This window comes from Athene cunicularia (genome assembly GCF_003259725.1).
Source record: "Athene cunicularia isolate RWA chromosome 4 unlocalized genomic scaffold, athCun1 chr4_part2, whole genome shotgun sequence".
Taxonomy (NCBI): Eukaryota; Metazoa; Chordata; class Aves; order Strigiformes; family Strigidae; genus Athene; species Athene cunicularia.
In genome coordinates, this window is record NW_020799099.1 from 33,113,308 (window position 1) to 33,120,633 (window position 7,326).

Sequence of the window (7,326 nt, forward strand, 5' to 3'; positions counted from 1 at the left end):
AGCATGGGTATAACCAATACTAACTCAGCCTTAACTTTAGCTACTGTAGTGATGCGGGGAACAGAGGTGTATACAAAAACTGAATGAAAAGACGTCAATGGAGTACCACAATTATGGGAATGGTAGGGCAAGAGATTAGAGTAGGGTGTCGAGTAATGAATGAAATCACCCATTGGTCAGTGCGTCAGATTACAATATCTGAGATCAAGATCTTAAATTCCAAATATATTGTGTCAAGTATTGGTCATATATGTGATCCAAAAGATCTAGAATGCTAGTATAATTTTACTTTGACTCAACCTGCGATCTCTGTGACATGTCTCTGGACTAAAGATAAACTAGGGCTATCCTTTAAGTTTAACATGGTGACTACTCTAGTGACAACCACAACTGAAAGCACGGTGACCATGACAACCACAGCAATCACTGTAAATCTTACACCCAACATATACGAGGTCGGCCCATACGTGATCAGACACCTAGACCAAGAGCAAGTGCTGATCAATCCAAAATAGTCTCAAAAAAAGTAGAATTACAGATGCAAGCTAACATTTCTAATACAGAGCCATGTTGTTTCCCCTTCTTACGAACCTCAGATGAAGGATAGACAACTTGGCTAAGGAAAAAGGGAAATGCCTACCGGAAAAGACCACAGAAGGACCTAACCAGAGTATTAGGAACCAAATTGGAAGTGTTAAATTCAATAGATTCAGAAGTAATAACAAACAAATTAGCATCTACTGCAAGGGATATATCAAAATTACAACAGCGATTGAGGTCTCCACTATCAGCATTAAGGGTACATCAATGGGCAATGTCAAAAGTAATGCCACATTGGGAGCAAAAAGAAACAAAGGACCGCACACTTATTGCTGAAACCTTAGGAGCATTATAAGGTGATATCGCCGTAGCTCTAAGTTACATACAAGCCCAGTTATAGATGCAAACTGTAGCAGAATCTGTAATAAGGGAAGGAGAGGAGGGTACACTTCCCACTGAAATTCGAAAAATAATTTAGGATAGTGCCACAGAGACAAAGTTACAATCATGGTAGAATATGGTCAACTTCACCAACAGGCCGGACACGCATACAGTAACGACTTTTGTGTTAACAATACATGATACAAAATTAATCACCATACACCCCATTGTAAGTCTTGGAGTCAATTACAACGGGACTCTGCTGTACCCCTTTGAACATAAGACCTGAGCTATGAATACTGGTAATGAATGGCAAGCAGTAGATCTCGAACCCTGTATCATGAAAGAACAACAGGGATTTATATGTGAAAGTAATATCTTAATAACCCAGGATACCTGCTTAGATACTGACCAAAAGATTTGCCACTTTGAAGCACACCCCAATGTAGATTTGAGGACCATTGTTGTCTATACCAGAAAGGGATGTGCATGTTTAAGGGCACTGTGTGACACAATAACCATAGATGGGCGAGAGAAGAAATTGATACAGCATCTAAATTATTGTATTTGTAATTTCACCATCATCCTGGGGCGCGATTTCACTTATTCTGCCCCGGTGGTTACACATTCCCTCTTGAAAAGCAGCCTCAGGGTAAAGGTACTTCCTGTCCCCATAGGCTTAAATGTCAGTCATATAGAAAGCCTATTAAAACACCCAGACTTACACCGGATACTGGAAGAAGTTAAGGAAAAAGGGCAAGAAACTTTGCTCACAACCTTTCATGATGGGGAAAGGATAAAAAAGGTCTTAAAGATGGTTGAGCAGGAAGGGAAACATAATTGGTGGGATACACTCTTTGGATGGTCGCTGACAACTACTGGAATCTTAAACACAGCCCTTCACCCAGTGGTTGCTCTATTAATATCTATAGCAATTTTGTTAATCCTTACTGTAGCTATATATATATATGAATCTGGAGACTTACAAAACGCTTGCACGCTATATATGATGCTTTATATCACAATCCAAGCTTTAAGCAATAAACTAACTAATTTATAAGATAGTACTAACATATTATAGTACAAGGGAAATAGATTAAGTAGTAGATAAATAAGTAGTAAAAGAATTTACTAAGTAAGAAGAAAAGGGGGGAATGAGACAGGGAGTCTAAACAATCTTAGATTGTTGGTGCAAGGCCTGCGCAAAAACAAGGGGAGGTGTATGGGACTGTTCAAAAAGACATACCAAGTACTGATAATGTTGCTAGGCGATTAACTCCTAGCCCAAAGAGAAGTCCCTCCTAGTCTCTGAAGAACAGACAACCCCAAAACATTGGCCTGGAAGAAAGCCAGAGAACAACTGAGGCTGCGCAGAGCGACAGGGAGAAAAGTTCATCAGCGAAGAAGAGGAGGAGACCTGATTACCATGAGAAGTGAGGGGAGGCGGGGGTACACTATGTATATGTATAGGCGGTTTATGAATATGCACTATTTTGTAACATATAAGCCGGACGGGAGCTGCAAACGATGCGCATGCTTGTGGTGGAGCGATCCCCCATGCGCCCAGCACTGAATAAACATACTCACTTTATAACCCCAAAAGTTATAGCGTGATTTCTCCGCAAAACATCTGGTATTCAGAATCTGGGGTTATATCCAGGATGGAATGCTGGGTTTCTCCCTCTGGGTGGAGCATCTCACAATGGGATAATGAGTCATGCTGCATGGCATCGATGGGCCATTAGCAGAAAGATGGGGGGGTGTGGGGGTGTGGTGGTGTACGGGACAACAAGGAAACACTGCCCCCCCTGATTTGCACAGCTCATGAGGATGGTAATAGAATACACCACAACCCAGGACAGGTGCCCAGCCCTGCCTAAGTCACACAGGGCTGTTTAGTCCAGTCGCTCTTAGCCATGTCTGTTCGCCTCTCTTGCACAAAAACAGAACCAGCACACCTGCAACAACAGCAAGAAGCAAGGCTTGCCCAGCTTGGCACATGTTTGCTGTGAGTCACAACTAAAGGTGGGAAAAAAACCCACACAGTGCAGCAAGAGCAAAGTTACTGAAAAACATTCCTGGAAACAAAATGTGATGCAGAAGTCCTGACAGGGATGACAAGAGGAAATGTTAGGCAAAACAAGGGAAAGGGTTAATAAAAAAGTTCCCCCCCAAAATCTGAAACCTTGCAATTCAGCCTCTGAAGTCATCAAAATAAGAATGTATCCAACTAAAGGAAATGAAACCTTCCCTGGGAAACCTTTTTCTCTGCCATTTGCAGTGGTACAGGAGGTGCCAGGGCTGGGTTCTGATCAAATCATCTGAAACATTGTTCACAAGCTTCTACAACACAATGTTACACACACCCTTGAAAACCTGTCAGTCCCTCAAGCACAGGGAAGCAAACCCACCAACCTTTACAAACAAAACCCAACATCAGCTGAGCCACCAGATACACCTTCAGGAATGCAAAGCAAATAAAAGATGTTATTTTTCTGCCAGTGAACTTCTTCAGTGGGATAGAAATTTGACATCTTCATGACCCAAATTCCTGTCTCAGGCACAAATGCAGTGAATTAAGGAAAACCTACTCCTCATGCAGCTTACTCAGCTTTCTATCTGTGAAGGACAAGTTCAGAAATCTGGAACAACAAGCATGTGGCTGTTTAGGCAGAACATTAAAATAACCACTCCAAAAGAAGCTACTCTGTGGTACACAGAAAAACGCCTCTCTTATGGCTTTGGCAACCCACACAACTGTTGTGCACTCTTCACTGACATTCAGTACCTCTGCATTCTCACTTATAAAAATCCTCCCTGCAGGAAAGTAATTTCCATTTGTGCCAAAACTACAGTGTAAGGCCCCTCTGACAATTCAAACTGTACATGATTACGCAGCGGAATGCAGTATCCTTTCCCTCATAGATTTCCAAGCACATTTGCTATGAAGAGCAGCAGCTGACAAGCACCAGACTACATCACCCCACGAATTCTCTTACTCAGAGGTATGTTTAATGCCCATCATCTGCGTGAGCTATTCCCATTAAAGTGCAACATAAGTCTAACCTGCTTCAAAAGGTTTAATATTAACCACAGACTTCTCAGACTGTCAACACTTTTACTACATGCAATGCACAGACCCCTTTTGCTCTCACTCACCTATCAAGACCAGCAATTTTCATAGAGACTTATTTGTCACTACGAGGTTGGGCAACACAGTTGTTCGGATTCAGAAAGAACAGAGTAAGAAAATCCTACCTGCTTCCTCTACTGACAAAGCCGATTTCTTTCTTTGTTATTCATTAAAATTTCAAAATTAGTACAACTTCAATACCAAACTGGATTGCTCTCTGCTATAAAAAGAGCTGTGAATTAAAACTGTCAATGACCAAAAAATGATAATATTAATACCTACTGCTGCTGCCTTGAGCAACCAGTACAAAGAAATGTTCTGTTACACTTTTTAAGGTCACCCTGATATGATTGGTCCATGTTTGCTCAGCATGTATCAAACCGGTAGAACAAGCAGACACTGGGCTCAGAGAACCTGGAGTTTTGCAGCCAGAATCTGCCAGAAACATCCAACCATAGAGAGGAAAACCAAGTGTGTAGGTTAACCCACACAGTGCATGCCCCAGAGGAGCGTTCAACTAAAGCACACCCCCCCAGAGGAGCGTTCAACTAAAGCACACCCCTGAAGACCATCGAAGACCCCCACAAAAGACCCCCAGAGGATTAGTATGTGACTGTTACAACTTGTTCCAGGAAAAAGACTGAATAACTATTCCAGGAAACCTGACGTATACATAAATTTTTCTGTAATATAAACTCTGCACAACTTGCAGCAGGCATGTGGGGTGGCACGACCCCCTGTGCATCCGGTGCTCTAATAAAGAACGCCTGCCTTCTGGAACTTCAAACCAAGGCTTAGAGGGTTCTGTTCCGACCAAACTTATGGTAACACTACAGACAGCAGTGAACAAGCCACAGAAAATTTTCTTGTATTGTCAGATCCCAGACTGAAGCTCCAGACCACAGTGCAGAATTGGTCAGACGTGAAAGTAACCATGACTGAGACACATAACATGCTCCTATAGCTACTGTACAACATGTTATATTAAAAAAAAAAAAGCCTGCATGTGTCCTTGATACCATAGACCATATAATATTTTAAAGTGAGTGAGTGATTATAACATACACCACTTGTGGTATAAGGGCATATGTGCTTGACGTAGCAAGAGCTGCACCACAACAGTAGAAAGGCCACAATCTTGCAGGATACTGAGGTGGATCCAGCTGCTACCGGAAGCAAGAAGAAAACCGTTCCCTTGAGATCACAGCTTAACACAAGGCAGTTCTGTTGGTTCAGAACAGACTGCAAACGAGTGTTCTAGTGTCTGTGGACTGCCAGAGGCCTCCTCAAACAAACCATCTGCAAAAGGTACTTAAGCAAGCTTATTGTCAGAAGATTTCAGTTCCCTTTACAGGATTTTTTGGGGTTTTTTTTAGGTAGGTGGCAAACTGATGGGGGTTGAAAAGCACCCTGGTTTCTTATCGAGAACTTCCACCTGGGAAAAGTATAAACAAACCCTTCAAACCTGGTGTGCTAGGTGAGCCCCTACGGCAGCCACAGCCGAGAAGGTACGGGAGCGTCTGGTCACAATTTCCTCCTGCCACGCAGAAACTCAAGAGTATTGCAAGGCTGAAGCCATCGAGCCACTGCTTTGGATCCTCCTCGAACTGTAACGCTGTCAACTTCACACCGATAACCATGCTGTCCCTCTTGTCCTAGGATGAAAGGACAAATTAGCAACAAACCCACACTCCAACTGTCGCTTCATAAGGAAAATAAGAAAGGGCCTTGCTTAAGTTTCCAGTGCTTCTTGTTAGGAACCCAGTTTAAATGCACTGGTAAGACCCTACATTAAAATTTAAATCAGAAGGTTGGTCCTTAGAGCTGCTTTGGCAGCCAAGAGCTAATACCAGTGCCAAAGCTATCGACACAATGCAAGTGTCAATAACTGTCACACAAAGTACATGACACTTCCAGCTTTCTACTCGATATGTAAAACATTGTCAAATAACAATAAAAGGTGCAGGGGCTGGGGTTTCTTTGGTGCTGCTTTAGCTCAGCTGAGAGTGAAGAACTGCAACCTGTTAATATTAGTTTGACAACAAAGTTGTCAATTAAACACAAAAGGGTACACGGATACCTAAAATTTCCCACTCTTACATCACCTGATGTGCATAAATGGTATCATATACCAGTGTCCACATTACTCCAGTGAAGTATTATACACGGGCAAACACACAGACCACTCACAGGAGCCTCTGACGGCAGAGCAGCCGAGAAGGGTTCCCCAATTAAATGTAAGTCCTAAAAAGAGAGGGGAAAAAAAGTAAAACAGTTATAAGGTTGACAGGAGCGACCTATATTATACATACAGAATTAAATATTATTTGTTCGAGTGTGTATCACAGCAGCAGATTTCTGTACAATACTGGCATCACTTTTTCTACCACTTATTATCAGGCAGGTAATAAATAAAAGTAATTTGACATTAAATACTCCGGACATACAAGGATAAACACGTACAGCCATGTATTTTCCCCAGTTTAAATCTGCACAAAACTACTCCAGTGTGCTCAAACAGTGGGTATAAAGTTAACATGCTGAGATGCCTGTAGAACAGAAGAGGTCGGTATGACTGCAAAAGACTGCACCACAGCAAGCTGTGGTTACTTCAAGGCTGAAAATTACGATTTCAGTTGAAAAAACTGAAGGCAGCCAGAATATGAAAGCCAAGATACAAAGATAAGTTTCAGGATAGGAGTTATTTTAGAGGCTGAAGACTGAAATGCAGGACAAATGTATGTTTAAGAAAGGTTTTGAGATAACCCCAAAACTGAAGCTGATTCTCAAATCACAGGTATTTACTCCCTCCCTCCCTGTCTCCATCCCCTCACTCCATCAAAACAAAGAAATTATTTTTAACAAAAAAAAAAAACAAAACAAAAAACCCACACCCAAACATCAAGTCTTATGTGTGTTATAAATTGTTTAAGAAACCTCTGGCACAACAGAACTTTGTCTACATGGTATTATTATTTCAATATAGTTACAAGAAATTGGATTGCTTAAGTTCAATTACCAATTTGTAAAATACCCCAAAAACTACATCTGAGGAAAAAAATAGTAACAACATTTCCAGCTCACCCAAAACTAACTGTGGCCAATAGGTTATTCTTTTCATCAGAGGGTAGGCGATCACAAGAGACAAAGAGGCTGCTCCCAGAACGATACTGTAAAAAGTAGCAAGAGGTTTATTGTTTGCCAGTCTAAAGATCGTAAGATAATAGTGCAGCGTTAGAGGAGCTGCATATAGCCTTGAACTCATTCTTTTA